Source organism: Pleurodeles waltl, chromosome 4_1 (genome assembly GCF_031143425.1).
Source record: "Pleurodeles waltl isolate 20211129_DDA chromosome 4_1, aPleWal1.hap1.20221129, whole genome shotgun sequence".
NCBI lineage: Eukaryota > Metazoa > Chordata > Amphibia > Caudata > Salamandridae > Pleurodeles > Pleurodeles waltl.
This window is the reverse complement of record NC_090442.1, coordinates 587,190,509-587,216,727: the sequence shown is the minus strand read 5'-3', so window position 1 is coordinate 587,216,727 and position 26,219 is coordinate 587,190,509. Positions and strand designations below refer to the sequence as shown.

General features: G+C 43.7%; 1 long non-coding RNA gene across 1 annotated transcript in view; it reads right to left on the bottom strand.

Annotated features, from left to right (window-relative positions):
- Nucleotides 1-26,219, bottom strand: part of LOC138288544 (uncharacterized) — a 58,893-nt gene that overhangs the window by 26,058 nt on the left and 6,616 nt on the right. The window contains exons 2-3 of the long non-coding RNA XR_011202449.1: nucleotides 25,152-25,290; nucleotides 16,772-16,834 (exon numbers count right to left, since the gene is read on the bottom strand). This is a non-coding gene — a long non-coding RNA (uncharacterized lncRNA). The remainder of the gene's footprint in view (nucleotides 1-16,771; nucleotides 16,835-25,151; nucleotides 25,291-26,219) is intronic.

Sequence of the window (26,219 nt, the reverse complement as noted above, 5' to 3'; positions counted from 1 at the left end):
CTAGGTGTGTTAAACCTAATCTGCCAGTATCATGTCCATGAGATGAGCCCCCCAACTCTTGTTACCTTGGAATGAGGTCTCTACATCAGACTCGGTGAGGACACAAAGGCTGGGTCAGCACCAAGGTGATGTGCAGCATAGATAGCGTCAATGGCATCTAGTAGGTATCCCTCGGATTATCTTGTCTGTGTGAGATGTATTTATACAGCTCTTGTAGGACCCCTGGCACAGGTGTGTTACGAAACAATAGATAAGAAGGCATGCTTGAGGCAGCAATTATATCAACAATTCCCTGAGCAGGTACATTATGTTTTTGTCATACGAAAGTGGGAAAGTACATGATGTAAATACCTACCTACGTATCTCATTTATCTTTGACGCTGATAGTGACACCTTTACATAGTGGCACTGATCACGTGAATCTAAAACATATTCTTATCTATAAACATGGCAGTTGTTTTGGAAGAAATACATTTGCTAAAACAGAGCAAGCTAAGTAGGTTAAAAGTCACTAGGTGACGGGGGCACAGGCCTGTAAGCCAAAGGCTAAGCTAAACTCCTGATTCCCATTAAAACTAAATAGGATCCACTATACCAGCTGTTCCAGGGCCAGACGTTGCCTGGAAGAGAAAATACTTTGTTCTGAGATTTACAGCATAAAAACTCTGTCTTGCCCTCATTGAATTTTAGTTTATTCTGTTTAAGCCAACTTGCCATGTCCAACAGACAGGCATGCAGCCTGTCTAGGTGAGGTAGACCATCATTATTTAAAGATAGAATAATTTGCGTATTGTCAACATAATTGACAAACATGATTCCATAGGATCCAATTAGCTTCAATAGTGGCTGCAGATATACATTAAAAAGAATAGGACTTAACGCCGATCTCTCTGAGAACCCATGACATATCTTTCTAAATTTAGACTGAAAAGGAGGAATTGAGATTACCTGATATCTATCACTTAAGAATGAGTCAACCCAATCAAGAAATATACCCTCGACTCCAATTTCCTTCAATCTCTCCAGCTGAATTGAGTGGTCAACCATGTTGAAGGCGGCAGATAAATCTAACAATATTAATACTGCCACCTTACCATTCACAATCATTTTTAGTTCATCTGATGCATGAATTAGAGCAGTTTCTGTTCCATGTGCTGATCTAAAGCCTGTATGTTCACTCTCCTTTATCCCGTCCAGAAGGCTGTCCTCATGGGACGCACTGACAGTGTGCCACCTTTTGTGATGCACTGTCAGTGTGCCTCCTAATGGATTATTTGCCTTTTTGTGCCTATGTCCACAATATGGCTTGGGCTCAGAGGCAAAGAGATTCCCTCATTTGCATGGAGCCACACTCTTATGCAAATGAGGGAATGCCTTCTCAAGATAGTGATGGCGCTACATACATGCCAGCGCTATCTGTATTACAGAAGGGGCCGCACAAGCATCTGCGGCCCATTTTGCAATATCAAAGTGCTCTGTAAAGGGGAGCAACAAAGCAGGAGCACACGCCCATTACACTCCCAGGGCACTTTCGATAATACAGCCATAGAATTCACCTTTACCCAGAGGTGGAGTCTGCTTCCCTTCATGACCATCCAGTGGGTCACACAGATGTCAATAAACAGCGGGAGCTCAAACGGAAAATCAGACTTTATGGAGTACAAACATGTTACTTGAGTATGCATATCTTCTGGGTATTAAGACTTGATAAATTGGTTGTGGCAGATCTTAACGATTCCCCAGTGAAGCAATAGCCATAATGGAATTGATCCTGAGAGAGAACTCCTCTCTTCCGATATACCAGTAGGAGGGATTAAAAAAAACACACTCGGTGCTCGCAACAATCTGCAGTCCTGAAGTGAAAGTCCTCACTTGAGTCCAAAGTCTTAGTCATAAACCAGGTGAACCCGAAGCAGGGAAATAGGTGAGAAAAACTTGAGTTCAAGGAATTGTTCACTACAGGAAACTGCAGTGGCGCTAGAACAATTTTAAGAGTGGGGGGTGCTGCCATTAATGTTGCGTCAGTGACGTTGTGGGAATGGTGAAAAATTCACGCTTTACACAAAAGACAAGTGTAGCAAATGAGCCACCCCTTTTCAGTAGGAGAATGGTGGGGGAGTAGTGTGTGTCCAGTGGAGATTTTGGAACACACGGTCCCAAATATGACTAGAATATGGTGTGGTAAATTTACATAGAGCACATTTTCCATAATTTCTTTTGGAAATGCCCATTAAACTAGGACTAGACATGAAGCTTTACTGCTAAACCTATATGACACAAACACAAGAATGTGTGAAAATCATATTTCTGTGCAGTCATCATTTGTGAATCCTAATACAATCTTTCTTTCCAGCAGATCGAATTACAATAGCATTTACATAATTTGTATTTCCTTTGCAGGCGATACATTTAATTTTTTTTGTCCATTTACAGGTATGTAAATTTTGTTGTATGTTAGAAAGCATTTTATATCCTGACAGGCTTTCCTTTCATGCTTCTTGTACTCAAGTAAGATTGTCACTTGGTTCATCTAACAAAATGTCCTCACTTTGCGAAGAAAGAAATGAAAGTTTGCCCGAAGACATTGCCTGACACTTGACCTCTGCTTTGAACCAACAGCAAGTGGACACGTTAAAAACAAATTAAAATGCACCTTCATTGCCCATTCACTTTCTGAACTCTGAACTGCACCCCTACTTCCTGGGTTCTTGCAATACAAAAGAACCTTTTTGCTGCCTACTTAAACAAACCGAAAATCTATCCTCGGAGTTTAGAGAACTCTTCGTTTGGAGATATTTGAAGGTGTTGCAAATGATTCCAAACACAATGTCAAAGACATTACCCGCAGGGAGAAGGGAGGTAACTCGAATGGAAACGAGTGCTAATTTTAACGAGCTAGGTATGTGGCTTTTTCACATCTGAATTGAGTGTGGCTACTTTCTTTGGCAGTGAGAGACTGAGGTCAAAGTGGGGAGATGAACTTTAGGTCACTGTCATAATTTATTGTATTAATCTTTTTTCCGGAACATACCGATGCATTTTGCCACCTCCTTGATGTAAAGGATGGTGCATGGACAACCGCAATAAATCATTTTTCCATAAATAGTCTGGGCAACTCCAGCCTTTCCTAATTGTACCAGCTAATTAGGCTTGGCTCACTCCTTCTCAAAGGTTGTGTAAGTGTGGGGCACTGAGCCTATTATGGGGTCAGGTCCCAGTCTACTGCAGTGCTACTTTCCCCTCTTATTTGGTATTCTCTCTGTTATGTAATGTAAACGTGAGTCGCACTGCTCTGTTGGCCCTCCACCTGTGAAGATTCCCAGCTGAATGTTGTTTTGGCCACTTAGGACAGGGCTTTCAGCAGCTATGATTAAAAATTACAGCTGAGAAGATGGGTCTTGCATGATCTGAAGAGGGGGGGCCTTTAGGGGGGGCTCATGCTTTTTATTGAAAAGGGAAGGATAGCTAACGAAGCAAGGGGATGCTATGCATTAGGGAGGGGGGTTCATGATGTGGGCAGTGGCGGTAGTTGGGATGGGGGTTCAGTAGGGCACAGCTTTCAGGAGGTGGCCATCAACCCACTTCCACTGGCCAAACTTAGCAGCAACATACATGGTTTGCTGCTTCCGTGTATGGCAGCTACAGCAGTCCTTTTCGAGAACAAGCATTTGCAATGCAATAGGTCTCACATTTGTGAGAGTTCAAGCTGTTGGCATTGTAAATGACAATGTCTTTTACCCATGCGTTTTGGTTTGGAGTGTAGTGGATGTATGCCACGTGTCACAGTAACCCTCCCAGGTGTGACGGTGCAAGAGAGAGGACAAAACAAGGCAGCCATCTTGGGAGTGTTTTTGCCTCATTCATACAGACTAGCTGTGATACCCTAGAGATGCAACCCTTTCTAGTGTGTTTACCTAAACTTTTATAGCAACAACCAAGCCACAAAGAAGCACCTTTGTGGCATTTAATCCAGAGAATGAGGAGGTCAAAAGAGTTAGGAGCAATGTAAAGGGGGCAGCCATATATTTCTGTGTGGTAAACGTTTAAAGGAACTATTCCTCTATACTGGCAATGCCAGCCTAACTTTTAAAAACATTGACTTTATAGAAAGAGAATAACAGAAGAGGCATCTTAACTGATCAGGAGGCTTCGAATGTGTGCAGATTGGTGAAACAGAGCTTCACAGGTAGATGGACCGACAGGACAGGTTCCAGATGTGCGACATCTGTGACCTTGGGTCAGTGTTTTAAATGGAAATACAGAAGGGCTGGTACTTGTATTCATCTAAAGCGCTGTCTTAAGTTAATAGTCTCATGACAGCCCTCGGCTCAGGACTAGACTCTGTAGAACAGATATTTGTTCCTGAATCTCATGGACCTTGGCTATGCCTTTTCAGTGCATACATTTGTGCACTGGCTGATGGTTTTGAAGTGAGAAGTATCTCTGTTGGGGTGACTACTCAGAATTTGAAGTCTTGGCCTTGCCATCTGGATAACTCAGAGTAGAGCAGGAAGCCTGGGTTTGGACAACAAAGTGTGAGGCTCCTATGTGGCTGGTTCATTGACATTTTTTCAAACTATGAAAAGGATTCAAATATATATTTTTCTTGGGAACCCAAGCTGGGTCTAGAATCATGTCGGAGTTTCTTGATACCCACATAAGATAAATTACATAAAAATAATTTATACAGAACGTATTTACATAGTGGTTACCCTGCAACCCTGGCATGGATCCTGCCCTCCCAGTCGGCTGGTGAGGTCACCGACGTCTCTCCTCTCTGAGTGAGGAGAATAACGACAGAGGCCCAAAGCAAGCATTTCCAGCAAGTAGAAAAATCCAGTGTTCAAAATGTTTGAGAAGAAATTAGTTTAGGCCCATACGAACTTTTCACCCAGGCCGAAGACGCTATGAAGCAGCCATGGCTTTTCACCCGAACCACAGAGGACTGTTTCAGAATGCAAAGACATGCAACTAGCAAATCAGGCCAAACTTCTGTGTACAGAAGCAAATAAAGACTATCTGACCATAAATCACCAGCTTCATTTTAAATGGCAAGTTAGAAATACAGAAGTGAAACAGTAACATAAATATTCACAGGGAGGATGGGGCATTTGGCTGCCACCTGGCCTGGAGTCATAACTCCTCCATTTATGTTCTACAATTGTGTGTGTGTGTGTTTTTTTTTTCAGTCAGAAGGGGCCACGTTCACTAAGAAGACCTACAGTCTTAAGTTTGCTCCTAGTTTAAAGGGGAAATTTTCAATTCTGATTTTGGAATTCTCAAAGAATTCCAGAAGTAATCCAGGTAACCTGCAACAGTCACAACTTTTCAGAATTACTCACAATCATAAGCAGCTTCACATACATAAATGCTCATGGAAAACAATTTCATATGAGAAAAAATTATTACTGAGACATTTACCTTGTCCAACTCCCTCCTCTGCCAATTTCCACTGGGAAAATGTTTTTCCCGGTTGAGAAGCGACATCTCCTAAAACTCCACACATTTTAGTGATGTTCCCCTCAGTCTATTGCTGAGAACATATTAACTCCTGTCTGTAACAACAGTAAGTCTCTAAACCTTTCCAGCCTGAGTGTCTGTGAGTAGTTAATAAATTCATACATTTGTCAGTGTGCACAAACTCTCTATGGTATTCCCACTGTGGAATGCACACTCCACACCCATGAGAGCAGATTTACTCCAACCTAATGTTACATAATACAGGTGTTATATTATGTGTGTGTAAATTGAGTTATCAGCTCAAATTCATATTCCACTTTTGTAAATCATGCCATTCACAGAAGTAAGTTGAACCTATATAGGCAAATTATTGTTCATTGGACAATGAGTGCTATGGGGCACTGCTTTCCGGGAATCATTTGACAAGCAAACCACATGGTGACAAATAAGGTCCTGGGAAAAGGTTTGCATTCAAAATATACCTGCAGACCAGGATGTGGACATTGATCCAGCCAAGGGTGGCCACTGTCCACATCATTGACATGGCACTGGATACAGCAGTGGTGATGCCTTGTATTATATCACACTGATGCTTGGTCCCCTTTCCGGTTTTGACATAGTTTGGTTATGTGGCACAGCCGTAAATATGAAATCTCACAGACCTTTTCCAGCTGGGAAGGAGCTCTGTGTGAACTGTAATATTGAATAGAACATTCTGAGACATGGTGAGGCACACTCCGCTCTATCGTTTTTAGCTTGTCTGTGCCATTACAGGCTGGGACAAACCATGTGAGAATTAATTTGGCCCAGCCATTCAATGGATGTTCTGTTGGAACAGCTGGGCCAGGAAGCAGGTGCGATTTTCAGCTCCTTGGGCAAAATAGTACTGTGCCAATGGTGCAGTCCTCATAAAGGTTTTTAAGGTAAATTGGCAATAATTTCACCTAACCACTAGGTGACTCCATAAGGCACCTTCCTTACACCACAGGGCTTGGTTAGACCAAATACCAAATGAAGGGGAACTCATGCATCCCCAAATGCAACAAATATAAGTCATACAGAATTAGTGTACTTCTGGTGTGTAGTCTTAGAACACACAATGAGAATAAGATAAGACAGTCATGTCCCTCTCAGGCAGTGACTCAGCTCTGACTGCTCTTAAAGTCAAAGAAGATGTGCAGAAATAATCTGGTCACGTGACATGAATATTTGTGTGTATTGAAGATGTCGTGGACCACTGCTCTGAAACACATCAATGTTGTTATGATGCTGAGTGCGGATGTGTCCAAGTCTGTGAAGCATAAATAGATGTTCGCCAGCCTCAAATTCTCAGTGCCTCACAAGTCAAAAATAGGAATAATGTATTACTTTGGAAAAAATAGTAACTCCTGTGTTGGAAACCTAGACTGTGTCATGTGTACGTAGTGCAGTTGTAAAGATGCATTCCTCCTCATAACCCTAACACACAAATAATGCAATAACAATAATAATAAAATTATAACGATCATTTATGTAGCCCACATTTAGCATGCAATGTCTACTTTGAAGCATGTTAGTAAGAGGAAGGAGCACTGAAATGATGCAGTTCTGTGACTGTTCCATATTCTGCAGAGAGGCAGATTCTTTGCAGAGGTCATCTGGTCACTTTTTAGTTGCCGACTCTTGTGGTCATGCGTTAATCTGGTCCTAATAAGGAGAAACCTTTCCTCAGACCATATTAATGTGTGTTAAATGACAAAACAGCTAAATAATGTTGCCACTGAATGTGCAGCATTAAGCAGAATAATTTGTGCTTTCTAGCCACATAATTCAGGCACCTCTGCCACATACTTTTGCCTGCCATTTGCTGCATAATTCCAGTGGACCTGTTAATAGGTAATCTGAAGAGAAGAAGCAGATGCACAGCATGAGGCAGGCAAATGCACGTGTTGAAGCATTTATTACTATGTAAATCAGTACAGAAGGTAGGTGATTGGTCATGTATGTGACATTGTCCCACCAGCAGCACAAGTTTATCACTTTATTCCCTGAGTAGCTTCTCCTGTTTCCAGATAACATACAAAAACCCTGAGGAATCAAATGGCATCACACACAAAACCATGACAAGACATGTACCCAGGACAAGGAAAGAACCAAGAGACAGACACAAGATAAAACATAAATATAACTTTCCTACAGTTTGTTTTGCACACTTTTGCCTTCTGTATGGCTTCATCTTAAGCTGTGGCTGGGTTCTGAAAGTTCTTACTAACTGAGATAGTGGTGGTCTGGGCTCAGTGTGTTAGTTCAGTGATAGCTGGTCTCTTCCATGCAGTGATGGTGTCATATATCATTCAAATGCTCAGGTGGTAACACCCTGAATGATGAAAGGCCAAGCTACCCCTCTGAAAATCAAACATTTAATCCTTGCTGCCATGCAGATTTTTGATGAGGACACATTAGGGCTGTGGGCTACCTTAGCCCATATTCAGGCTATCTTCACTTAAATGCAGGCACCTCAAATTTCAAATATTTGTAATGTCAACAAACTGTGTGATGCAATTATGTAAAAAACCCACTTGATGTACACTATTTAAATTTTCTAGGGTCATTCCACCGTGGCCCTGTGGGAGCCATATTAAAATAACCTATCAATGTTGTGCCAGCGACAACTCTGAACACGTCATTGCATCTTTTTGTAGTCTTTCTCTGTTGTCTTATACAAAAAAGACTTAAGTCACAACAACACATTTGGGTTACATAAGTACAACCAGTGGCTGGTCCTGGTGGCCACAGTTTGAGAAACAACTGTTCTCCTGTTGATGCAAATGAATTTGTTAAGAATGACACCTGCTTTGCAGTGCTATAAAATAGCACAACCTGTATTACCAAGCACTATATAAGAAAAACAAGTTGTTCCCAGACTGCTCCAACACAGAACAGACAAAGAAACCTAGAGGAGAGGATATGGCGTAAGGGCCAGAGCTTCTGACTTTGAAGCTGGGCAACACGGTTTGAGTCTTGGTGCAGGCTCAACATCCTGTCATTCTGGGCAAATCACTTAATCCTGTGATTCTGGGCAAATCACTTAATCCCGTGATTCTGGGCAAATCACCTAATCTCCGCTTGCTACTAAAACTGAATGTGTTCCTGTGTAATGTGACCAGTGCTCATGTAAAGTGCTGTAATACCTTTGTATTGAGTTTGCACTTTGTATTGAGTTTGCACTCTCCGTAGGAGAGAGCTCACTGTTCACTTGTGGGAATCTTTTCTGCTTGCACTGCTTTATAGTTTTTAACAGTTTTATTCTTGTATAACTTTTTTAATCTGACAAGGGGGATTGTTTCTCATTGCCTCCCTCAAAGGGTTCTATTTTTAATTTTGGCATTTTACTTAATCTTTATCTTAGGCTGTGACATGCTGATGCTCCTTCTCTGTTTTATGCTTCCAGGGCTGAAAGGGCCTGTTAGAGCCCTCCCCGTTCTGTTTGTGGTGGCCATCTTGGGTGTCTGGTAGACTCATAGGCGGGTCAGCAGGCTAGTCTCCTGGACCCTGCTGATGCCGCTTGGACCGGCTATCGGCATTTAAACCGAGCCGGCCATGGGTGCGCTAACCGTAGGAGAGAGCTAACTGTTCACTGGTGGGAATCTTTTCTGCTTGCACTGCTTTATAGTTTTTAACAGTTTTTTTCTTGTATAACTTTTTTAATCTGACAAGGGGGATTGATTCTCGTTGCATCCCTCGGAGGGCTCTATTTTTAATTTTGGCATTTTACTTAATTTTTATCTTAGGCTGTGACACACTGACGCTCCCTCTCTGTTTTATGCTTCCGGGATTGCAAGGGCCTGTTAGAGCCCTCCCTATTCTGTTTGTGGCAGCCATCTTGGGTGTCTGGCAGACTCATAGATGGGTCAGCGGGCTAGTCCCCTTGGCTTTGCTGATGCCGCATGGACCGGCTATCGGCATTTAAACCGAGCCAGCGGCGGGCACGCAGAGGAAGCACAGCTGGTGTGCCGAAGGCATGCCTAAGGCAAGCCCGTCTGCGCCCATCCACGCTCAACCGGTTCCGGGGGACGGGGACACTGCCTGTCCTGCCGGAGAAGGCTTTCACTTCCAGTATTCTAGACAGCTCCTGATGAGTCTCGCCCCTCGGCTAATGTGTAGTGACAGGGAGTGGATTAACCCTGACCAGACAAAGGGCTGGAGGTGTGATTGTTGCGCATGGGAGGCAGTGCAGATTATTTCTACCCATGAGGCCTGCTCAGGGCCGAATATTCAGCCTGTTACCTCTAAGGACCGAGGGACCTGCAATCCGGGTAGTTTAAAATGTGGTGTGATTAATGCACGCTTCCTTATTAAACATAGTGTTCAAATTTGTTCTTGACTGCCTGTTTGTAACAGAAATGTGGGCCAGGGAATATTCCGGCCCTGACTTTGCCACAGCCACTCTGGTAGACTATGAGGCCACCAGGCTGGATAGACAAAGTAGGAGGTTAGGCAGGCTGGTTATTATCTTCAGAAGTAAACTTCATTGCTCACTGGAGCAAATCAATGTCAGCTCAGAAATATGTGAAGGCGCCCGTTTCAAGTTGCACCATAGGAATTTGACATGGTTTGAGGGCCTGCTGATTTATAGACCCCCAGGACCTAAAAATTATTTTCTATTACTTTGGCCCTCAATTATAGAACCATTAATATTGTCTGCCAAATGTATTGTGCTAGGTGACTTTAATTTACAGCTAGAGGATAAAATAGACTGTGCCACGGGGACTCTTCTGGATTTCATGTCCAACTTTGACTGGGACCAGAGGATTCCATTGCCCATCCACATGGGCGGTCACACTCGAGATGGCATCTTTTCTAGTCATGACGAGTGCTCTCTGACGGGGAACCTCGTCCTTGAAAGGACTGATCATCATCTGCTGACATTTACGGTAGCAGGAGGGGTGGAATTTACCAACTACCCTCCTGTCGTAACGATGGTCAGAAATTGGGGCAAAATCGGAGAGCAAATATTCACGCTGTCACTGGAGGTTTGCTTGTGACAGGATGGGGGCAGCATAGCTCCATGGTAGAGAGGTATGAAAAGGGAAGAAGGGCAGCAGTGGATCTTTCCGCTCCCCTGAAGAAGGACAATCAGATGGGCAGGAGAAGAGGATTGACCCCTTGATTCACTAAAGAACTTAAGGATCTTCAAAGAGTTTATAGACGTCAGAGAATAGATGGAAATTAGATCAGGGCTTAGAAGAGAGAGCAAAACTCAGGACATTGCTTGGAGAGTATAAGCAGATGAGTAGAAAAGCCAAAACCAAATACTGCATTTTATAGATTAGGGAAGCAGTCAATGCTCCCAGAGAAGTGTTCAAGGTGATTCGCTCACTTACCTCCCCAGTCACCTCCCATGACTTAGAGACCTCCGTAGCTTTCTGCGACAAGGTTGCTGACTTTTTCAAAAGTAAGGTTTTATAGAGTCAGGTGACTTTTACCCGCATTCCTCTGACCTGGGCTTTGTAGCCCCTGTGGCTGGGATAGAGACACATAGTCGAGGCTTACTCACTCACTTCTCCTCGCCATCAGCTGACAGAATTGTATCTCTTTTATCAGTGGTCAGATCAGGATCCCCAGATAATCCATGCCACACTAAAGTCTTAAGGTTGCCGCCTAACCTTATTTCTCAGTCACTGGAAAGGGCATATTGTGAGGTGCTAGACTCTAAGGTTTTTCTGCCCTCCTGTAAGGAGGCGATTGTGATCCCACTCAAAAAGAAACCAGGGGGTGACCCGAGTGATCTAAAAATCTCCGCCCAATCACGCTATTGCCTATCCCAGCCAAGATTTTAGAAAAGCATATTAACATCAAACTTGCAAACTTTCTTCAAGAAAATTAATGCCTAGATGCCTCCCAGCACAGATTTCATAAATCTCATAGTTAAGAATCTGCCCTCATAGCTACCTCTAATTTGATGCGTCAGCTAGTTGACCAAGGAGGGAGCCATTTTGGTACTCCTAGATCTCTTGGCAGCATTTGATACCATTTCCCCTCAATTGATGAAACAGGGTGAGAGAGGATGCTCTGAGCATCTTGCACTCTTTTCTGAGTGGGAGATCTACCATTGTGAGCTGTGGTGACTTCAGAGCCTCCCCGTTCCAAGTTCCTTGTGGTGTCCCTCAGGGATCCTCTCTCAATCCTACCTTTATGTGGCACCACTGGGGAAGTTGGTCCATTCTTTTGGTTTCCAGGTCTCCTCCCCAGCTCATTATCCTGATAAATAAAAACTGGGAAGAGGTTGCTGATAGGTTTCTTAATTGCATGAATGAGGTAAATAAGTGGATGAGACACAATTGGCTGAAAATGACCTTGGAGAAAACTGAGATTTTATTTTTTTGATTCAAGCAGCTCGTTATGGAGTACATGCTCGTGGCCCCAATCTTTTGGAGACCTGCCATCCCCTCTACCTGTTATCAAAAACCTGGGAATTATGTTCGACAGCTCTCTGTCTTTTGACTTGCAGGTCAATCAAACTATTAAAACCTGCTTCTGGAAGGAATTAAAACACTCCGAAAATATCTTCCTTTTCTCCTCCAGGACCTGATGACCTCTTTCGTACTTGCTCTGGTTATGTCCAAACTAGACTATTGTATTACCTTACTGATGAATGTTAATCAAGGCTCCCTTCATAAGCTGCAACCCATTCAGAACACTGCTGCTCATCTTGTGCTGGATCTTTCCTGGATGGCATCGGTAAGGGAGAGCTTTAGGCAGCTGCAATGGCTACCCATAGGGAAGTGTATTGCCTTTAAAGCCCTCTGCATCACTTATGAGGCTTTACACTCCCAGGGATCCAAATATCTTAGCTCTACTTTGAGATGGTATATACCTAACTGCAATTTAAGATCAACCAGTTTACACTTGGCCGTGGTCCCCTGCTGCAGGAAGTTAAATGGGGTGACAAGGCCTTTTCAGTGGCGGCTACTAAGTTGTGGAACAACCATCCAATACATATCAGGAAATTAGAAGCTTTCTGGCCTCTCCAGAACAGCTTAAAACCTGGCTCCTCGCGCTATAACCTCCCCCGTCTTTTGAGGTGGAGCTGTCTTCCTTCTTGTCCTTTTCTTTTCTCCCACTCATGTCATTTGTCTGCTCATCTCTTTGGTAGCGCTTTAATGCTACAGCCGGAACGCGCTTTGTAAATCATTGCAAATACAAATACAAATACTGAACTCAATTTGAAGAGGCTCAATTTACATCCAAAGGCTAGATATTTTTTGCTATCATGCTAGAGGCCGTGAAGTACTTGGGTCTGGAATCACAACTCCTTTGCCATCATTTTAGAGACAACACCTTTCGCATCGTCTTGCCTAGAACTAACCTATGTGCTTGGTTGGTGACTCTCCAGAAGTTATCAAGAGCACGTGCTATCGCCTAGTGTTAAGGTCTACTTAAGTGAGTTGGTTAATGCACCCACTGCAGAGGTCTTGACAGAACGAGGATGCCACAGATTACAGACCTGACATAACTTTTTCACCTCTTCATCTCTGCAAGGTTGATGCAAATTAATTATAGCGATTTTGTTAAGAATGGCACCTGATTTGGAGCACTATGATTTGGTAGAACCTGGATTACCAAGCGATATATAAAAAACGAGTTATTGCCAGACTGCCTGTTGGACCTGACAACTTAGGGTGGCCATCCCCCAAATTTTTGCCTGCCTCCATCCCCTTTTCTGACACTGTTTTTGTAGATTTTAGGACTCTGCGCACTTTACCACTGCTAACCAGTGCAAAAGTGTATATGCTCTCTCCCTTAAACATGGTAACATTGGTTCATACCCAATTGCCATATTTGATTTACTTGTAAGTCCCTAGTGAAGTGCACCACATGTGCCCAGGGCCTGTAAAATAAATTCTACTTAACCATGTCTCAGGCCTGCAAATACAAGGCTGGTGTGTGCAGTTTCACTGCCACTTTGACTTGGCATTTAAAATTGCTTGCCAATCCTTAAACTCAGATTTTGCTATATATAAGCCACCCCTAAGGTCGGCCCTAGGTAATCCATAGTGCAGGGTGCTATGTAGGTAAAAGGCAGGACATGTACTTATGTGTTTTATATGACCTGGTAGTGAAAAACTCATGAATTCGTTTTCCACTACTGAAAGGCCTGCTCCTTTCATAGACTAGCAATGGGACTGCCCACAAAAACTTTTGAGTGGTAGATTCTAATCTGGAAAGAATAACAAGGAGATATTTAGGATGGCCAGAATGGTAATAGAACATCCTGCTTATTGGTGAGATTTGATTTAATATTACTATTTTAGAAAAGCCACTTTTAAAAAGTGGGCATTTCTCTGCACTTGAGACCATCTGTGCCTAACAGCCTGTCTCCAATCCACATCTGGTCTGTGCTGGTTGACAGCTCCCTTGTGCATTTTACCAGACAACCACAAACGCAGGACACTCAGTCACATCTGCATTCATCTGCATACTGAATGGGTCTTCCTGAGTTGGAAGGGTGGAGGGCCTCACACTTACATTTCAAAAGAAAAATAGAATTCTTGGATACACTGATGTATATCAAGAACAAGATAATTATAACTACCACTTTTACGAAAAGTACTCTTACAAACTGTATATTACACGCTTCGAGTCGTTGTGATCGAAATTTGAAATGGAGCATACTGTGTGGCATAATATTTAGGGAGAGGAAGAATTGTTCCACCAAGAAAGAGTTGAACAAAAATTTGTGTAAAGTACAGGAAAGGTTCCTAAAACATGGTTACACACAAAAATTATTAGAAAATGCAAAAGATCTCACAAAGATGGTGAAAAGAGAAGAACCATTGAACAATACAAAGAGGTTACAAATGATATGAATAATATCAAATTGATAATTTCTGTATCAAATTGATACAGAGATTAACAGGATCATGGGCATCATGAAAAGCCATTGGCACACAGTGAGAAATATCCTGGATGTAAGAGAACGTACTGGAAAATGTCACAAACTGAATTTAAAAAGGCACCTTTGCTATCCATGATTTAATGAATAGCCATTTCCAATGAGAAGAAATGTTGACATATCCACTTGATTAGGATGGAACACGAAAAATGTTTTTTGAAATGTCATAAATATAAGGGACATATCATCTCTGGTTCTGTGGGGGAACAGATAAACTGTTCGTAAACAGGCTGGTCGCTCAATATTGAGAAGGAACCATATGGTTTGTATCATCTCATATATTCAGTTATCTCTTGCATGATATTACTGCATTTGGGATATTATGATACCCTTAACACTGGTGGCACACTAGGGGCTACGTTTCTCAGATTTCCATTGCCCACTGGTGGGTAAGAACACATGCACATTGAGTATGATAGCCTTCAGTGATTTGGTATTGCATTATGTGAGACCGATGAAACTGAAATGTCAAACACCGATGGAAATATATACTATTGGGTTGGAAGAAATTATGATTTCTTTTGCATTGGGCTGTTCCTGTACAAAATGTCTTGGGAGTATGTGTCGGGGATAATGTCAGCTTATATGAGGTTTTACTCTGGCCCTTCCCTTCTCCTTCTGCAACATCAGATGCGCCTGTCTTTTTCTTACAGACTACATGGGACGTTTGTCCCTTTAAGACATCTACAGAGAGATGTGAGAAGGGGCGTGGACTTGAGTGTGATGCTGATCAGCCCCCTGATAAATAGTGGATAGAATTCGGAAGGGCGACAAACCCAGAAGGAAGAAGTGTCGGCAAGAAAGGGAGAGAGGAGCACAAAATTCATGAACAGCCTACTAGCAAAACACCAGGGGTATTCAGCTGCTTACGTGGATGATATAGTGGTATTGAGCAATACATGACCAGAACACCTTGACCATCTTAAATCAGTTTCATTGGAATTACAACAGGTCCACCTCCTTATCAATGCGAAAAAGTCTTGATTTGCACACCATAAAGTAAAATATATAGGTTATATCCTTAAAGACGGGGTGATCGAACCCCAAAAAGTGAAGATAAAAGCCATAACAGAAACTTTTTTCCCAAAACAAAAATGGAGATGCAAGCATTTCTCGGTCTCCTAGGGTATTTCAGGAGATTTATCCCTTGCTTCCCTGAGCGATCAGCTTCCCTAGTGGACTTATTGACGAAATTGGTATCTCCATTTATCTTTAAAAACCCTCCATCTACCGCGCTCGAAGCCTTCCAGGATTTGAAGAATGCTCTTTGTACTGCTCTGGTGGTGTTGTCTCCTGACTTTAGTAAACCCTTTATTCTACAAACAGACACTTCAAATGTGGGCATTGGTGCTGTTTTGTCACATATGGATGCCTAGAGGCAAAAGAGACCTCTTCTATATATCAGTAGGAAACTGTTCCCTCATGAAAAGGTGTACTCCGCCGTAGAAAAAGAGTGGCCCTGAAATGGAGTATTGAGAAGCTGTGCTACTATCTAGAGGGCAGGTCTTTTGTACTCTACACCGATCACGCTTCCCTCACTTGGCTTCAGCGTAACAAAGAGAACAATGACTGTGTCCTGAGGTGGTTTTTGTGTTTACAGCCCTTCAGATTTGAGGTCCGCCATAGGAAGGGTAGAGATCAGGGTAACACTGACTATCTCTCTTGTTTTCCCCTTTTCCCTGAGCGGAAAAATCCTGGGGTGGGGGTGTGTGACGGGGATAATGTCAGCTTAGATGAGATTTTACTCTGGCCCTTCCCTTCTCCTTCCGCAACATGAGATGTGCCTGTCTGTTTCTCACAGACTACATGGGATGCCTATCCCTTTAAGACATCCACAGGGAGACGTGGCCTTGAGTCTGACGCTGTTCAGCCCCCTGATGATGGTGGCTGGAAATCGGAAGGACATCGAACCCGGAAGGAATGAGTGTCGACAAGAGAGGGAGAGAGGAGCACCAAACGGAGACACCGTGGGAGACCGGCAAAGAACCAGACTGACCGGCACAGGACGAATTGGGAGGCTCCAGTGCCCTGTCAAAAACTTCCAGGGAACTGGATGAGAGTTGGTGGAGCAAGCCAGGAGGCCACCGTCCTCTAATGTTGCCCCCCACGCTCCCAGAGTAGCACGGCTAACCCATGTACGTGGGCACCTGCCAGCATGAGTGGGAGGGTGGGAAACAGGTAGTTGTGAGGAGGGGGCACCCATCTGAGAGACAGGTTCCTCTTCTTGTTTGGAAGATAAGAACGAGCCTCACATACTACATTTTCAAGTAAGAGAAATAAGCATGACAACACGATAACGGGATAAGGAAAATGTTGATTATCTCCCTCACACCCACCCACATAAAAATAAGACACAATTAAAGAGTATGCGCTTACCTGTGGTTCTTTCCTCTTCTGTCTAAGTGGTGCAACAACCACGGTGGTCCAGTCTGGTTGAGACTAGAAGGGAGAGGAAAAATGGAGACGACCATTATGAACCAAACCACAGAGGAGCAAAGCACGAGCCTCATATAGAGAAAGAGACCCATAAGTAACCAAACAAGGCATAGAGTACTTCATTTATCTGTCTACGTAGCCATTTGCCTCCCCATGTGACAAGTGGCGTAGTTGGCAGGATAGAATCCTGTCTGCTACAAGATGGAACAAGTTGTACATCAATTACACGAGGGCCAGCAGAAACTGGAATGGGCCCTTGAGAAACACATGAAGCAAGCGGAAGTAGACTGGACCGTATTCGCCAATGCAATTCATTTACAAGGGAACAATCTCACTAAAATGGCAGAAGGGCAGTGTCAGTTGGTCGCTGGCATTGACCTTCACAAGGACCCACGGTATCAGGGGCTATGGTACCATTACAGAAGTATGTGCCTGGGTAAGGCCCAGTGGTGTTCTTTCTGAACTTTGAACAAGCTGCTCATGCTAGCTCCTGGCCAACTGAAAAATGGCCCTTCTATTTAGCACCATTGCTTACAGAAGAAGCACAAGCAGACTACCAGATTGTCAACCAGCATGGGATGACAGGTTGTGGGGAGGTCAAACAGTTTATTATGGATCGTTCGGTCATTCGTGAAGAAACCCACAGACTAAAATTTAGGAAGGAAAAAGGTACAACGGGAGATACCCCGAATACCTAATTTTATAGGATAAAGGACGCCGCAGATTGCTGGCTCAAACCCTTGGAATCAACAAAGGAAGAAATCATGGAAAAAATCTACCTTGAACAGTACTTGAAAGCATTACCATTTCAAATGCAGAAATGGTTACGACAACATGCTGGGTTGATTCTCGACCAGGCATGTGAAATGGCCACTTCCTTTGCACATGCCCCATCTCGAGGGATTCCCCCGACTCTGAAAAGATTTTCAGGCCTCTCCCCCTATCTAGCCAAAAGTATGAGAAAAAGTAAAACAAAACCACCAATGAAACTTCCAAGATTAGGATGAGGAAACCTGAGCCTGTGGTAAACCCTGGTCTTCACTGCTGTGAATGTGTAGAGTGGGGCCATATTGCCCGATTCTACAAAAGACAAAAAGAGACGGGAGATAAAGAACCCATAGACATCAGGTGTATTCCCAGAACTGTTCTCTATGCCTAGGAACCTGCTCCCCTTTATTATGTGAGTTTATTGTTAAATGGGGCAACCATAAACACTTTGTGAGATTCCGGCTGTAGGCAATACGTAGTCAGGAGAGACTGGGTACATCCTTCCCAAATAATCCCAAACAAAAAGGTTAGGATATGTTGTGTACATGGTGACACCAAGGTATATCCAGTTATAAGGCTTAAACTCTCCAGCCCTTTAGGGGTAAGTAGCATAGTGGAAGAATAGGGCTCTACCTTACTTCCTTGAACATCTCATTTTGGGTACAGATAATCCCTACTTTCTTGAGTTGTTGTTAGGAAACATTTTACAATAAAAGATGACCCAGACCCAACAAATCACAAAAGAGTCTTTTGTTCATGATTCTCTTCTTACCCCAGAACCATGGGTACTGGACAAAAGGTTTGCACTGTCACAATTTAATGATAGCACCCTTCAGAATGCTTGGCAAAGTGCCAAGAGTAACACAGACTTCTCTACTCCTACATATCCACGTTTCATCATACAAAAGAGCCTCCTTTACCGATTAGGTAAGGCCACTGATACCCGTCAGTTGTTGGTTCCATTAGGATATCATGACCAAGTTTAGTTTTTTCACATTCTCACCTACCAGCTGGTCACTCCGGAATAGAAAAGATCAGTCAGCGTATCCTATACAATGTTTATTGGCCTGGGAATATCTGCACAGGTCAAACAATATTGCCAGGAGTGTGCCATATGCCAGAAAAAGAACCCCTATCAACCACCCCAGGTAACACTAAACCATTACCCGTAATTGAAAAGCTGTTTGAGCGTATCAGTATGGATTTAATAGGACCCCTGCTCAGGTCCACAAAAGGTTTCTGATATGTTTTGGTAATGGTTGATTATTCTACGAGGTATCCTGAGGCTATTCCCTTACGAGTGACCACGTCAAAAGTCGTCGCCCAACAACTTATAGAAGTGATTTCTCAGATGGGATTTCCTCGTGAGATATTCACCGATCGGAGAACTCCCTTTGTTTCTAAAATAATTAAACAGGTTTGCAAACAATTAAACATAAAACATCTGACCACTTCCGCATACCATTCCCAGACACATGGCCTTGTTGAGAGGTATAACGGGAGACTCAAATTAACTCTAAAGAAAATGTTGTCTAGTGATGGGAGAACTTGAGACCAGTTACTCTCGCTTGCCTTCTTTGACTTAATAAGCCAAATCCAAAGTGGTTTGTGGGTCTCTTCTTTTGAGTTGCTCTTTGGGCAACGACTGTGTACTCTACTGGAAATAACAAAAGATGCATGGGAAAAAGACTCCGAAGAGGAAGCCTGTTCTCCTTTGGAATATACTAGACAGCTCAAATCGCAGTTAGAGAAACTAAGAGCTCTAGCCCATAAAAACCTAGGGGAATTCCAAGAAAGACAGAAGTATTTCTATGACAAGGGTAAACGGAGGGAACTCGCTGTAGGCGATTCGACTCTGGTCCTTCTAACTAATTCCGCTGTCATATCTCTTATGAGATAGTTAAGAGAATAGGAAGAGTCACGTACCAGCTACGCCTTCCCCAAAACCAAAAACAGTTATATCACATTAACATCCTAACAAAATGTTTAGGATCTCCTCTCAAGACTGTACAAATGGTGAACTCCGTAGAGGAGATAAAATCCTCTATAAGTGACACAGACATCAATAATTCCCTAACTAAAGAAAAAAAGATGTACTTTTGACTGTATTATCAGATTATGCAGGCATTTTTTGTTCGGATCTGCCTGGTAGGACCAACCTCACTATGCATTCCATACCGACCCAGGAGGGGGTTTTGTTCAAGCAACGACCATATTGTATTCCTGAAGCGAGGGTCTTAACCTCTAGGCAGAGGTCACACAAATACTTAAAATGAGGGTCATACTCCCATCCAAAAACAAATGGTGTTCGCTGATAGTACTCGTCCCAAAACCGGACAGTGGTTTACGGTTTTGTATTGACTTCTGGGCTGCAAACAGAGTCTCCAAACTGGATGGATACCCCTTACCTACAGTAGACGAGATGATTGAGAGGCTTGGGGAACCACACTACATAAGCACTACTGACTTGACTAAATGCTATTGGCAGATCCCGTTAAACCCAGCTGACCAAGAGAAAACAGCCTTTGCTACGCCTAACGGGTTGTACAACTTCACGGGCTACTCCTTAGGGTTACATGAGGCCCCTGCCATCTTCCAGAGGCTCATGAACAGCCTACTAGCAAAACACCAGGGGTATTCGGCTGGATGATATAGTGGTATACAGCAAGACACGGCCAGAACATCTTGACCATCTTAGATCAGTTCTATTGGAATTACAACAGGCCCATATCCATATCAATGCGAAAAAGTCCAGATTTGCACACCATAATGTAAAATATCTGGGTTATATCCTTGGAGATGGTGTGATTGAACCCCAAAAAGAGAAAATAAAAGCAATAACAGAAACTCCTTTTCCCAAAACAAAAAGGGAGATGCAAGCATTTTTCAGTCTCTTAAGATATTACAGGAGATTTATCCCTTTCTTTTCCGAGTGATCAGCTTCTCTTATGGACTCATTGAAGAAATTGGTATCTCTTTAAAAACCCTCCTGCTACCGCCCTTGAAGTCTTCCAGGATTTGAAGAATGCTCTTTTTACTGCTCCTGGTGCTATTGTCTCCTGACTTTAGCAAACCACAAACATTACAAAGCATGAGCCTTATGCAGAGAAAATAAAGAGACCCAAATGTAACCAAACAAGGCATAGAGTGCTTCCTTTATCCATCTGCATCGCCCTTTGCCTACCCGTGTGACAGAGTATCAATCACAGATTTAATATGACAAATACTAGCAGCTATGCAACATGAGCAGAAAAGAAAGGATGTTTATGGCCTGGTTTGTAGTGGGTACCTAAGGTACTTACACCTTATACCAGGTCCATTTATCCCTTAATAATGAAATGTAGGCAGTGTCTAGCAGCTTAGGCTGTCTAGGGGTAGCTGTATCAGAGCAGCCAAGGCTGAACTGGGAGACATGCAAAGTTCTTGCAAAACCACTACAGTCGCACAGTACTTATACACAATAGACAATTCTCAGTGTAACCAAAAATAAAGGTACTTTATTTTAGTGACACAAGGCCAAAAATATATTACAGACAATACTCCTTCTGGAGGTAAGTATTATACACAATATATACACTAGTAACCAAAAGCAGGTAAGTAAACAGTCATAGAATAATGCAAACAGTAGAAAATACAATAGATTGCAATGGGGCTAAGGGCAACACAAACCATATACTAAAGTAGTGGAATGCAAATTTCAAATTCCCCCCTAGGCAAGTGTAGTGTGTAGAGGGGCGCTGGGAGTGTAAGAAAACACCAGAAGTAAGTAAAGTACCCCACCCCAGAGCACAGGAAAGCAGGAGTAAAGTACAGAAAGTTTCCTCAGAACACACTACAAGTTGTGATGAAGAATTGTGCAAGAACCAACCAAGACTGCAAACAACAACCGATGGATTCCTGGACCTGAAGACCTGTGGAGAGAGGAGACCAAGTCCAGAAGTCAAAGAAGAGTCCAAGAAGAACAGGAGCCCCTGCCAACATGGAAGAAGGTGCAAAAGTGGATTCTCCAGTAAGAAGAAAAGTACAGAAATGCATCAAAGAAGACAGTTGCGGGTTTCTGCTTGGTGCAAGAGATGTCCCACGTCGAGTTGTTGGATGTAGGCTGTTTGCGTCACTGCATTCCACCAACAAGCCTTGGTTCAAGCAAATACGTGGTTTGCATCAAAGAGGAGCTGCATGGACCCAGGAGGGACCTGGGGGTCTCAACTTGGACTGAGGAGACAGAGAGGGCTCTCGCCACTTCAGAGAGCCCTCAGAAGACCAGGCAGCCCCCACGGGAGTCCCGGAACATGGGGACAAAGAAGATGCAAAGTGCAGTCGTCGCAGCACTACACTGGAGGGCCCCACACTGCTGGAGAACAACTCAGGGAGCTGTGCATTGCAGGATGGAGTGCTGGGGACTGTGGCTATGCTGTGCATGAAGAACTTTTGGAAGAAGTGCACAGAAGCCCAAGGAGTTGCAGAAGACATGGTGGACAGGGGTACTGTTGCAGTATATGAAGGCAAACTGTTACCTCCACCAAATTTGGACAGCTTGATCTTTGGACAGTCTGGGTCATTTCGGTCTACCACCTGTGTTCCAGGGATCATGCTCATCGCCAGGAGAGGAGTCCCAGAGTACTGGTTGTCGTTGCAGAGAGGTGCCTGCTGAAGCAGGGGACTGACTCTGTCACTCCGTGGAAGATTCCTTCCGTTCTTCTGGTGCACGGTGAAGACAGGCAGTCCTCAGAACATGCACACCTTAGAAACTATTCTGGCTGGAGTTGAAGTTGCAGGTCACAGGAGTCGTCCTGGATACTTTGTTGTAATTACAGCGGTTCCTGGAGCAGTCTGCGGTTGACCTGACGGGTAGAAGCTGAAGCACAGGATGCAAAGGAGTCCTGGAGGAATCTTGCAAACCGAATCTGAGGAAACACCCAGAGGAGAGACCCTAAATAGCCCTGAGAGAGGGATTGGCCACCTACCCAGGTATACACCTATCAGGAGGGGTCTCTGACGTCACCTGCTGGTACTGCCACTCAGAGGTTTCTAGAGGGTCCCCACACCTTGGAATCCAAGATGTCTAATGCCAGGTAGACTCTGGAGGAGCTCTGGGCACCCCCCCTGGGGTGGTGATGGACAGGGGAGTGGTCACTCCCCTTTCCTTTGTCCAGTTTCACGCCAGAGGAGAAACTGGGGGTCCTGAACCGTTGTAGACTGGATTATGCAAGGAGGGCACCGTTTGTGCCCTTTAAAGCATTTCACGAGGCTCTGGGAGGATACCCCTCCCACGCCTGTAACACCTATTTCCAATGGGAGAGGTTGTAGCACCCCTCTCCTAAAGGAAATACATTGTTCTGCCTTCCTGGGATTTGGCTGCTCAATTCCCAAGAGAGCAGAAACCTCTCTGTGAGGTGGCAGCAGCTAGGGCTGCAGTGGAAACCTCAGAGAGCTGGTTTGGCAGTACTGGGGGTCCATGGTGGAGCCCCCAGGGTGCATGGGATTGGCTCCCCAATACCAGATTTGGATTGGGGGGTCAATTCCATGATCTTAGACACCTCACATGGTGGTATTCAGAGTTACCATTGTGAAGCTACATATATGTATTGACATATATGTAGTGCACGCTTAGAATGCTGTCCCCACACTCATGAAGTCCAGGGAATTGGCCCTGGACAGCGTGGGGGTACCTTTGCTAGTGCAGAGGTGCCCTCACACACAGTAACTTTGCACCTAACCTTCATTAAATGAAGGTTAGACATATAGGTGACTTATAAGTTACCTGGTACAGTGAAAAATGGCTGTGAAATAGTGTGTGCACTGTTTCACTCAGGCTGCTGTGGCAGTCCTGATGAAAGGTTTGTATGGGCTCCTTATGAGTGGCAAAAGAAATGCTGCAGCCCATAAGGATCTCCTGGAACCCCAATGCCCTGGGTATCTAGGTACCATAAACTAGGGACTTATAAGGGGGTCCAGTGTGCCAGTCAGAATTGGTATATGGAGTCACTAAACTGTAGTGAGTAATATGGTAAGAAGAGAGTGCAAGCACTGGAGTTCTGGTTAGCAGAACTTCAGTGACACAGTCAAGCATACTGACAACACATATAGGCCACATACTATGAGCACTGGGGTCCTGGCTAGCAGGAGCCCAGTGAGAAAGGCAAAACAAAATGCCAAACAGGCAGAAATTGGGGGTAACATGCCAAGAAAGATGGTACTTTCCTACATTGGTGATTAAAGGAAATTGTTTTAATGTGAGAAAGACTTTGGTTGAAATGCATTATTACTGTTTTTGTTGCTGCAATTTAATTGATTTTAAACATAACATCCAGGAGTACTGTTTTCTGGTATTGTATCTAACAACAATTGAATTCTGGTGCTACCACTTCTGGCTTCCCAAGTGGATACAGGCCTCCAAGTATCAGAATGTAAAGAACTGTTGGCTAAAGGTAATACTAGCTCAATGACATCAGGCTATTTGGCAGCTATGCACAGCGTATGTTTTTATGGTCTGGCTTGACTCTGCAGCTGTCTAAAACCATATTGTTAAGCACACTAAAAGTGATGGTAAGAATGCTTGCAATAAGAACAACCACTGGCAGTCACTCAGTGCATTCCAATGCATCCTTCTTTTGCCCACCATGCCATACGCCATCAACAGCAGTCCAGCAAGAATCGCCAGGCCTGGTGCTCCATGAACCAGAACACAACCAGCCCTAGACCTGTTTCACCCTGCTTGGGACTCTTCATTCGGGTGTAGCTTAACTCCAGTAGCACAGTGAGCATAGGACCCACATCTAGTCACACTCTTGCCACTTGGTACATGAAACACACAAAAGGTGATGGGAGGAATGCTAACAATGTGTCTAACCACTGGCAATTGCTCGGGTAGCATTACAACCCATCATTCTTTTGCCCACCATGCCACCTCCGTTTGGACTAAGCCATATGCAAATCAGTCTTGACCCTGCTCTAATAGGAACAGTCCAGCCCAAAGTTCTGGGTCAGCACATCCATGAACCAGAACACAAGCAACTCAACAGGGCCAGCACTAGGCATGGGCAGTGTCGGCAGCTACCCAGGAACCCGCTCCTGCTCCCAACTGAGGGCTCCATACCACACTCTTGCGTTAGGAGGCCCAGGGTGCATCAGTGGTGCAGTGCAGCGAGGCCCAAGGAAGGTGCTCCCTCTCCTGGACCTCACTGCATGGGCTGAAAGGACTTCAGAAATCTAACTGCTGTATCTGCATGAAAAAGTGTGGAAAATAAGTCAAAATGTCATTGAACCAGCATGTGCAGTTAAGTCCATTGAGCCTTCTGTCAAATTTTGCAATTTCCTATCTCATTACTTTCCATGTAAAAATATAACAAATGTTCTTAGTTTTGAAATGCATGTGTCATCCATCCAAAGGGTTGTGATCTTGAACCATCCTCAATATGTCTCTTTGTATTTTATTAATCCTTTGACCTTTCTATTAAATCTCACTCCATTGGGACCCTTCCCTGCGTGCCCTGGCCAGAGATCTAGAGATCATAGCTTCTGCCCTGAATTTCCTTTGCAATATCTTGCTTACCTTGTCATTCCTACCAATGTAGAAACTTAAAAGATGTGATTGCCTCTTTGCTCAAAAAAACTTCACCACGCTCAAAACTTCTTAGCGGTGTCTGACATCTCTTTGCTACCTTTTTCTTGAAAGCCCCACATTACTTTTTCTGTAAAAGGAAAAAAGCAGATGTATTATGTGGGTCAGGAACAATAGATTATTAATTGGCAACATCTGTAGAGGATACCATTGTTTATGACTGCTGTTTCCGAACTGACTATTTCATTTCATTTGGATAGCGGTTATTTCTTATAGAAACGTGTTTCTCTATAGGGTGGCAATAGTGAACAGTCAAAGCTTACTCCAGGAGGTGATAAAGGTATTGGAACTCAAATACAGTATTTCCTATTAATCATACCCGATTAACACCTTATCCAGCCAGCCTAGCTATATCTTTTTAAATGGATTGATTTAAAGAAAGTGGTTATTGAATGAAACACCAAAATATGTGTTCTGTGACTAATAGTTCCCCATTACTCAACAAACGGCTTTTGATATCTTTGTGTGTGCAAAGTGTCCTGCAAAATTAATAACGAACGATAGCACACCCTACAAAACTTTTGTGCTGTAAGGCCCAAGGAAGGACTAGGTTCAGGTAGGAAAGGCTGAGATTCCACTGTTGATGGAGAGTCCTAGAGCCAGGCCACTTGATGAATTTTTTTTTTTTTTATTACTGTGGATAAACTGGGCTCCTTGCTTGGTCTGGCTAGCCTGCTGGTGCATGACCCAAAAGGTTGCTACAGCTTTAACGTTGGTGTATACAGACTCAGTCTAACTTTGTTCACAAAGCCAGACAGTGCATTGTCATGTGCAGAATGACAATTGCTGACCTAGGCAAGTACACTATGAGGTGTACTCCTCCCACAACAAATAATCCCAAACCCCAGGGTATACAGTGAGGCCTGGGGAAATGGCTACTTTTTAGGAGCACAGGTAGAATTGACCTCCTGTGGGAGGTGAGGAAAAGAGTTGGGGGAGTATACAGAAGATGGGGCTTGTGGGGGAGGAAAGCAGCTGGGAAGCAAGGGGACATTCCAT